General features: G+C 53.6%; 1 non-coding gene across 1 annotated transcript; it reads left to right on the top strand.

Moving 5' to 3' along the window:
* The first annotated feature begins 8099 nt into the window (after nt 1–8099).
* On the top strand, nt 8100–9938 carry LOC145654567 (18S ribosomal RNA). The gene has a single exon (XR_014120781.1). It is a non-coding gene; the product is annotated as an 18S ribosomal RNA (ribosomal RNA).
* Nucleotides 9939–10000: the final 62 nt, after the last annotated feature.

The following is a 10000-nucleotide window of genomic DNA, read 5'->3' as shown; positions in this document are numbered from 1 at the left end:
TGCTGGGCATGACTGTGTTTGACCTCTTGGGCCTGGAAGTCTGGTAGTAGTAGTATGATTTAAAGGCACAAAGTGATTGAAGTGTGCCCAGGCCCAGAGCTACTTTGCTGGGCATGAATGTGTTTGAACTCTTGGGCCTGGAAGTCTGGTGGTAGTAGTAGTATGATTTAAAGGCACAAAGTGATTGAAGTGTGCCCAGGCCCAGAGCTACTTTGCTGGGCATGACTGTGTGACCTCTTGGGCCTGGAAGTCAGGTTGTAGTATTATTAAAAAAAAAAAGGGTCAAACTGCATGGTCCGCCCAGGCCCAGAGCTACTTTGCTGGGTATGATTCTGTGACCTCTTGGGTCTGGAAATGTGGTACTTTGAATGATTAAAAGAGTGAAACGGTCTGAAGTGTGCGCAGGTGTAAAGCAACCTTGCTAGGCATGAAGGTGTGACATCCAGGGCCTGGAAGTCTGGTGGTAGTAGTAGTATGATTTAAAGGCACAAAGTGATTGAAGTGTGCCCAGGCCCAGAGCTACTTTGCTGTGCATGACTGTGGTTGACCTCTTGGCCCTGGAAGTCTGGTGGTAGTAGTAGTATGATTTAAAGGCACAAAGTGATTGAAGTGTGCCCAGGCCCAGAGCTACTTTGCTGGGCATGACTGTGTTTGACCTCTTGGGCCTGGAAGTCTGGTAGTAGTAGTATGATTTAAAGGTACAAAGTGAATGAAGTGTGCCCAGGCCCAGAGCTACTTTGCTGGGCATGACTGTGTTTGACGTCTTGGGCCTGGAAGTCTGGTAGTAGTAGTATGATTTAAAGGTACAAAGTGAATGAAGTGTGCCCAGGCCCAGAGCTACTTTGCTGGGCATGACTGTGTTTGACCTCTTGGGCCTGGAAGTCTATTTCTAGGCTTATATAAAGGGTCAAACTTCTTGAAGTGTGCCCAGGCCCAGAGCTACTTTGCTGGGCATGACTGTGTTTGACCTCTTGGGTCTGGAAGTCTGGTAGTAGTAGTAGTATGATTTAAAGGCACAAAGTGATTGAAGTGTGCCCAGGCCCAGAGCTACTTTGCTGGGCATGACTGTGTTTGACCTCTTGGCTCTGGAAGTCTATTTCTAGGCTTATATAAAGGGTCAAACTTCTTGAAGTGTGCCCAGGCCCAGAGCTACTTTGCTGGGCATGACTGTGTTTCACCTCTTGGGCCTGGAAGTCTGGTAGTAGTAGTATGATTTAAAGGCACAAAGTGATTGAAGTGTGCCCAGGCCCAGAGCTACTTTGCTGGGCATGAATGTGTTTGACCTCTTGGGCCTGGAAGTCTGGTGGTAGTAGTAGTATGATTTAAAGGTACAAAGTGAATGAAGTGTGCCCAGGCCCAGAGCTACTTTGCTGTGCATGACTGTGTTTGAACTCTTGGGCCTGGAAGTCTATTTCTAGGCTTATATAAAGGGTCAAACATCTTGAAGTGTGCCCAGGCCCAGAGCTACTTTGCTGGGCATGACTGTGTTTGACCTCTTGGGCCTGGAAGTCTATTTCTAGGCTTATATAAAGGGTCAAACTTCTTGAAGTGTGCCCAGGCCCAGAGCTACTTTGCTGGGCATGACTGTGTTTGACCTCTTGGGTCTGGAAGTCTGGTAGTAGTAGTAGTATGATTTAAAGGCACAAAGTGATTGAAGTGTGCCCAGGCCCAGAGCTACTTTGCTGGGCATGACTGTGTTTGACCTCTTGGCTCTGGAAGTCTATTTCTAGGCTTATATAAAGGGTCAAACATCTTGAAGTGTGCCCAGGCCCAGAGCTACTTTGCTGGGCATGAATGTGTTTGAACTCTTGGGCCTGGAAGTCTGGTGGTAGTAGTAGTATGATTTAAAGGCACAAAGTGATTGAAGTGTGCCCAGGCCCAGAGCTACTTTGCTGTGCATGACTGTGGTTGACCTCTTGGCCCTGGAAGTCTGGTGGTGGTAGTAGTAGTATGATTTAAAGGCACAAAGTGAATGAAGTGTGCCCAGGCCCAGAGCTACTTTGCTGGGCATGACTGTGTTTGACCTCTTGGGCCTGGAAGTCTGGTAGTAGTAGTATGATTTAAAGGCACAAAGTGATTGAAGTGTGCCCAGGCCCAGAGCTACTTTGCTGGGCATGAATGTGTTTGACCTCTTGGGCCTGGAAGTCTGGTGGTAGTAGTAGTATGATTTAAAGGTACAAAGTGAATGAAGTGTGCCCAGGCCCAGAGCTACTTTGCTGGGCATGACTGTGTTTGACCTCTTGGGCCTGGAAGTCTGGTGGTAGTAGTAGTATGATTTAAAGGCACAAAGTGATTGAAGTGTGCCCAGGCCCAGAGCTACTTTGCTGGGCATGACTGTGTTTGACCTCTTGGGCCTGGAAGTCTGGTAGTAGTAGTATGATTTAAAGGTACAAAGTGAATGAAGTGTGCCCAGGCCCAGAGCTACTTTGCTGGGCATGACTGTGTTTGACGTCTTGGGCCTGGAAGTCTGGTAGTAGTAGTATGATTTAAAGGTACAAAGTGAATGAAGTGTGCCCAGGCCCAGAGCTACTTTGCTGGGCATGACTGTGTTTGACCTCTTGGCTCTGGAAGTCTATTTCTAGGCTTATATAAAGGGTCAAACATCTTGAAGTGTGCCCAGGCCCAGAGCTACTTTGCTGGGCATGACTGTGTTTGACCTCTTGGGTCTGGAAGTCTGGTAGTAGTAGTAGTATGATTTAAAGGCACAAAGTGATTGAAGTGTGCCCAGGCCCAGAGCTACTTTGCTGTGCATGACTGTGTTTGACCTCTTGGCTCTGGAAGTCTATTTCTAGGCTTATATAAAGGGTCAAACTTCTTGAAGTGTGCCCAGGCCCAGAGCTACTTTGCTGGGCATGACTGTGTTTCACCTCTTGGGCCTGGAAGTCTGGTAGTAGTAGTATGATTTAAAGGCACAAAGTGATTGAAGTGTGCCCAGGCCCAGAGCTACTTTGCTGGGCATGAATGTGTTTGACCTCTTGGGCCTGGAAGTCTGGTGGTAGTAGTAGTATGATTTAAAGGTACAAAGTGAATGAAGTGTGCCCAGGCCCAGAGCTACTTTGCTGTGCATGACTGTGTTTGAACTCTTGGGCCTGGAAGTCTATTTCTAGGCTTATATAAAGGGTCAAACATCTTGAAGTGTGCCCAGGCCCAGAGCTACTTTGCTGGGCATGACTGTGGTTGACCTCTTGGCCCTGGAAGTCTGGTGGTAGTAGTAGTATGATTTAAAGGCACAAAGTGAATGAAGTGTGCCCAGGCCCAGAGCTACTTTGCTGGGCATGAATGTGTTTGAACTCTTGGGCCTGGAAGTCTGGTAGTAGTAGTATGATTTAAAGGCACAAAGTGAATGAAGTGTGCCCAGGCCCAGAGCTACTTTGCTGTGCATGACTGTGTTTGACCTCTTGGCTCTGGAAGTCTATTTCTAGGCTTATATAAAGGGTCAAACTTCTTGAAGTGTGCCCAGGCCCAGAGCTACTTTGCTGTGTATGACTGTGTGACCTCTTGGCCCTGGAATTCTGGTGGTAGTAGTAGTAGTATGATTTAAAGGCACAAAGTGAATGAAGTGTGCCCAGGCCCAGAGCTACTTTGCTGGGCATGACTGTGTTTGACGTCTTGGGCCTGGAAGTCTGGTAGTAGTAGTAGTAGTAGTAGTAGTAGTAGTAGTAGTAGTATGATTTAAAGGTACAAAGTGAATGAAGTGTGCCCAGGCCCAGAGCTACTTTGCTGGGCATGACTGTGTTTGACCTCTTGGGCCTGGAAGTCTATTTCTAGGCTTATATAAAGGGTCAAACTTCTTGAAGTGTGCCCAGGCCCAGAGCTACTTTGCTGGGCATGACTGTGTTTGACCTCTTGGGTCTGGAAGTCTGGTAGTAGTAGTAGTAGTATGATTTAAAGGCACAAAGTGATTGAAGTGTGCCCAGGCCCAGAGCTACTTTGCTGTGCATGACTGTGTTTGACCTCTTGGCTCTGGAAGTCTATTTCTAGGCTTATATAAAGGGTCAAACTTCTTGAAGTGTGCCCAGGCCCAGAGCTACTTTGCTGTGTATGACTGTGTGACCTCTTGGCCCTGGAATTCTGGTGGTAGTAGTAGTATGATTTAAAGGCACAAAGTGAATGAAGTGTGCCCAGGCCCAGAGCTACTTTGCTGGGCATGACTGTGTTTGACCTCTTGGGCCTGGAAGTCTATTTCTAGGCTTATATAAAGGGTCAAACTTCTTGAAGTGTGCCCAGGCCCAGAGCTACTTTGCTGTGTATGACTGTGTGACCTCTTGGCCCTGGAATTCTGGTGGTAGTAGTAGTATGATTTAAAGGCACAAAGTGAATGAAGTGTGCCCAGGCCCAGAGCTACTTTGCTGGGCATGACTGTGTTTGACCTCTTGGGCCTGGAAGTCTGGTAGTAGTAGTATGATTTAAAGGCACAAAGTGATTGAAGTGTGCCCAGGCCCAGAGCTACTTTGCTGGGCATGAATGTGTTTGACCTCTTGGGCCTGGAAGTCTGGTGGTAGTAGTAGTATGATTTAAAGGTACAAAGTGAATGAAGTGTGCCCAGGCCCAGAGCTACTTTGCTGGGCATGACTGTGTTTGACCTCTTGGGCCTGGAAGTCTGGTGGTAGTAGTAGTATGATTTAAAGGTACAAAGTGAATGAAGTGTGCCCAGGCCCAGAGCCAGGCCTGGGCAGCAGGGGGCGCTCCTGGCCATGCCCAGCGAGTTTCGTGCGAATCGGACCTGGTCCGGAAGAGATACGAAGGGAAAACTCATTACTCGTCGGGGTGGCACATCCAGGCTCTCGACCCTCCCAAAGCGTCCGACCAGGGTGCACCCTGCCGGGCATGGTTAGCCGCCAGCCCCCTTCCTGGAGGTCTGGTTGGCACGGGGTTTTGATTTTTCGGTTTCATATCTCTGGGCTCCTTGGGAGCAGAAAGTCGGTTGAGGGCCCTTTGGAAAGAGCCGGGGCTGCCGTTTAACGCTGTCCAAGCGGCAGGCGAAGCGCACCCACCGTTTTTACGCTATGATTTTTTAAAACCGCCGGGGCGGCAAACACAGGGCCGGTCGGGTTTGAAGACGAATATCTCTTCGGCCCTTGGGAGGAGAGAAGCAGCGCGGGTCACCTTTGAACGCGCTCGCTGCCAGGAACGTCTGGCGTAAAAGTTTCGTGGGAATCGGACGTTCCTAGGCTGAGAAGCGAGCGCCCGCCCTCGGGCGGTCGGGGGCCCCTTTCTCATTCCCCGTCTGGGCTAAAAATACGAGGTCAGACCCGATGGACTCGGGAGACTGGAGAGTACCAGGGAGACCCTGGAAGCAGGCGACCCGACCCACGCTTCGCTGTCTCCTCGGCCCTCGGGAGTAGAAGCGCGGGGACGGTGGCGTGGGCAGCAGGGGGCGCTCCTGGCCATGCCCAGCGAGTTTCGTGCGAATCGGACCTGGTCCGGAAGAGATACGAAGGGAAAACTCATTACTCGTCGGGGTGGCACATCCAGGCTCTCGACCCTCCCAAAGCGTCCGACCAGGGTGCACCCTGCCGGGCATGGTTAGCCGCCAGCCCCCTTCCTGGAGGTCTGGTTGGCACGGGGTTTTGATTTTTCGGTTTCATATCTCTGGGCTCCTTGGGAGCAGAAAGTCGGTTGAGGGCCCTTTGGAAAGAGCCGGGGCTGCCGTTTAACGCTGTCCAAGCGGCAGGCGAAGCGCACCCACCGTTTTTACGCTATGATTTTTTAAAACCGCCGGGGCGGCAAACACAGGGCCGGTCGGGTTTGAAGACGAATATCTCTTCGGCCCTTGGGAGGAGAGAAGCAGCGCGGGTCACCTTTGAACGCGCTCGCTGCCAGGAACGTCTGGCGTAAAAGTTTCGTGGGAATCGGACGTTCCTAGGCTGAGAAGCGAGCGCCCGCCCTCGGGCGGTCGGGGGCCCCTTTCTCATTCCCCGTCTGGGCTAAAAATACGAGGTCGGACCCGATGGACTCGGGAGACTGGAGAGTACCAGGGAGACCCTGGAAGCAGGCGACCCGACCCACGCTTCGCTGTCTCCTCGGCCCTCGGGAGTAGAAGCGCGGGGACGGTGGCGTGGGCAGCAGGGGGCGCTCCTGGCCATGCCCAGCGAGTTTCGTGCGAATCGGACCTGGTCCGGAAGAGATACGAAGGGAAAACTCATTACTCGTCGGGGTGGCACATCCAGGCTCTCGACCCTCCCGAAGTGTCCGACCAGGGTGCACCCTGCCGGGCTAAGAGAACAGCCAGGTGAACCCTGGAGGTTCCGAACTCCAGACCCCTGGACCCGACGGCTCAGTCCGCCTCAGGTGCACTACAGAGGTCCTCGGGCTGTCCCTGAGTGCATTAAAACGGAAATCAGAATTACTCCCCCGGGTGGCACTTCCAGGCTCTCGACCCTCCCAAAGTGTCCGACCAGGGTGCACCCTGCTGGGCATGGTTAGCCGCCAGCCCCCTTCCTGGAGGTCTGGTTGGCACGGGGTTTTGCAAATAGGTCCCGTCGGGTATATGGGAGAGCAAAGAGAATCAATGGGGTCCAAGCACTAAATTCATCCAGTGGCGTTCTCTGGAAGCCCAAGGGGAGTCCGAGGGGTGTTCGGCCGGCAAGGGGAGCTCTCCCTCGGACACATGATCAAACGCCTGTCCCCTACCGGAAAGTGGTGTGCTCTGGATGCCCCCCCCCCCCCCATCCCCCGAGGGGGGTGCTTATCCCGCGAGGGGAGCCCTCCTCGGGTTAAGTGAACCATCATGCCGATTCCCCTATGGAAGTGGGCACATCCAGGCACACAGTCTGCTTTGCTCTCCCCGACCCGAGTGCGTCTGTTGGGCTGAGTGTACGCCCAGGCAACTGGATCCAATGGCTCAGTCCGCCGCAGCGTGCTTCGACGATGGGTCGTACAGCCATGCCACCAGGGTGGGCGTGTTTGTAAATGTACCAGTGGATTCTCGTCGGCCTGCCACATCCATGGTATCGACCCACCAGGCCTGTCCGACCAGGGGTTGACCCTGGACGGGCACGGTCTGTGGTTTGGCCCTTGTCCTAGATGAAATCGGGCACGGGGTTTTCTGGCCAGGTACCATCGGGTTACTGGGAGAGCGGCTTCGGTCTCCAGGTGAGACCAATGGTGAAGCAGCACGAGGCAATGGAGAGCATGCAAAGCGATGGGGAAGCCATGCACGGCAATGGCCACGAAAAAAAAAAAAAAATCACCACGGAAGGAACGTGAAGAACAAGGAGGAGTGTAGTGACACTGCCCAAAGCTGCCCGGTGTTGCAGGGGTCTATTGGTGTGTTGCTTCCTTGTTTGGTAGAGTGGAGTACCAGACCCGCCAGGGGTAGGCAAACCATTCCCCCTACGGTAAGTGAGGAGCCAGCCATTTGACGAGCGGGTGTCCACGTGTACGGGTGCGAGCGCTATCCCCCCACACGGGGTTAGGCCACGGCCTTAGGTGGACGTCTGCCGACCAGCCCCGGCTGATCCAGAACTTCTGATGTGGAGAGCGGTTTTGACAGATCCTCCCTGGTTCTAGCGGGTCAAGCCTCTGATGGGGGGTGGGGGTTATTTGTAACCCATCCCAGAACTCTCTGGGGGAGACTCAGACGGCCAGTCTGTCTACTCAGTTGTCCTATACTGGTGTCTGTGGTTTGGGAGGAAGGGAGTGCCCTGCTTTGTTGGCCTCCTCTTCAAAACTACCTGGGCCCACGAATCACTCTTCTTGGTTACATCACGAAACGTAGGTTGAGCGAGGCTAGGGGGGAGGGAATTCGACGAGGTCTTTCCCTTGTCCCCCCACCAGCGGCCCACGAAAATCAAAACGGCGTGAAGAGAGGGAACGCCGAAAGCACCTGGAGTCGGCCGTCCGCACCTCCGGAGGAGGTGGACGGGGTACGGTGCGGGCATGACCGGATGGGACAGCTTTGCATCAAGGTGAGAGGTCGGCGTCCGAAGGCCAGAGGGCGGTGCGCGAGCACGTTTACACTGGCCGCGGAAGCTGTCCTGGGTAGCCCTGTATGGCGTCTGGACCTGACGGCGCACGCACTTACAACCCGCTGCTTCCTAGCCCCCGGAAGGGGAGGCGGATGTCACTCGTGGTTCATCCCAGACCACGGTGCAAACTACCTGGTTGATCCTGCCAGTAACATATGCTTGTCTCAAAGATTAAGCCATGCAGGTCTAAGTGCACACGGCCGGTACAGTGAAACTGCGAATGGCTCATTAAATCAGTTATGGTTCCTTTGATCGCTCCACACGTTACTCGGATAACTGTGGTAATTCTAGAGCTAATACATGCAAACGAGCGCTGACCCTTCGGGGGATGCGTGCATTTATCAGACCCAAAACCCATCCGGGGGGCTCGGGCCCCCCGGCCGCTTTGGTGACTCTAGATAACCTCGGGCCGATCGCGCGCCCTCCGCGGCGGCGACGTCTCATTCGAATGTCTGCCCTATCAACTTTCGATGGTACCATAGTCGGCTACCATGGTGACCACGGGTAACGGGGAATCAGGGTTCGATTCCGGAGAGGGAGCCTGAGAAACGGCTACCACATCCAAGGAAGGCAGCAGGCGCGCAAATTACCCATTCCCGACACGGGGAGGTAGTGACGAAAAATAACGATACAGGTCTCTTTCGAGGCCCTGTAATCGGAATGAGCGTATCCTAAACCCATGGGTGAGGACCCATTGGAGGGCAAGTCTGGTGCCAGCAGCCGCGGTAATTCCAGCTCCAATAGCGTATATTAAAGTTGCTGCAGTTAAAAAGCTCGTAGTTGGATGTCGGGAGTGGGCTGGCGGTCCGCCGCGAGGCGTGCCACCGCCTGTCTCAGACCCTGTCTCCCGGTGCCCCCCGGATGCCCTTGGCTGGGTGTCCGGACGGGGCTCGGAGCGTTTACTTTGAAAAAATTAGAGTGTTCAAAGCGGGCCCGCTTCTCGCCTGAATACCTGAGCTAGGAATAATGGAATAGGACTCCGGTTCTATTTTGTGGGTTTCCTGAACCAGGGCCATGATTAAGAGGGACGGCCGGGGGCATTCGTATTGCGCCGCTAGAGGTGAAATTCTTGGACCGGCGCAAGACGGACGAAAGCGAAAGCATTTGCCAAGAATGTTTTCATTAATCAAGAACGAAAGTCGGAGGTTCGAAGACGATCAGATACCGTCGTAGTTCCGACCGTAAACTATGCCGACCCGCGATCCGGCGGCGTTATTCCCATGACCCGCCGGGCAGCGTGAGGGAAACCACGAGTCTGTGGGTTCCGGGGGGAGTATGGTTGCAAAGCTGAAACTTAAAGGAATTGACGGAAGGGCACCACCAGGAGTGGAGCCTGCGGCTTAATTTGACTCAACACGGGAAACCTCACCCGGCCCGGACACGGAAAGGATTGACAGATTGATAGCTCTTTCTCGATTCTGTGGGTGGTGGTGCATGGCCGTTCTTAGTTGGTGGAGCGATTTGTCTGGTTAATTCCGATAACGAACGAGACTCCGGCATGCTAAATAGTTACGCGGCCCTCCGCGGTCGGCGTCAAACTTCTTAGAGGGACAAGTGGCGTTCAGCCACGCGAGATGGAGCAATAACAGGTCTGTGATGCCCTTAGATGTCCGGGGCTGCACGCGCGCCACAATGGTTGGATCAGCGTGTGCCTACCCTACACCGAGAGGTGCGGGTAATCCGCTGAACCCCATTCGTGATGGGGACTGGGGATTGCAATTATTCCCCATGAACGAGGAATTCCCAGTAAGCGCGGGTCATAAGCTCGCGTTGATTAAGTCCCTGCCCTTTGTACACACCGCCCGTCGCTACTACCGATCGGATGGTTTAGTGAGGTCCTCGGATCGGCCCCGCCGGGGCTCCTCGCGGGCCTTGGCGGAGCGCCGAGAAGTCGATCAAACTTGACTATCTAGAGGAAGTAAAAGTCGTAACAAGGTTTTCGTAGGTGAACCTGCGAAAGGATCATTAACGGGTAACGCTGTCCGGCGTGCCTCCTCTCCCGACCCCCTCGACTTCGCCGTCCCCCCGCG

Source organism: Electrophorus electricus, unplaced genomic scaffold, assembly GCF_041902795.1.
Source record: "Electrophorus electricus isolate QZ-2024a unplaced genomic scaffold, ASM4190279v1 Scaffold134, whole genome shotgun sequence".
Lineage (NCBI taxonomy): Eukaryota > Metazoa > Chordata > Actinopteri > Gymnotiformes > Gymnotidae > Electrophorus > Electrophorus electricus.
This window is presented reverse-complemented; position numbering and strand designations above follow the sequence as displayed.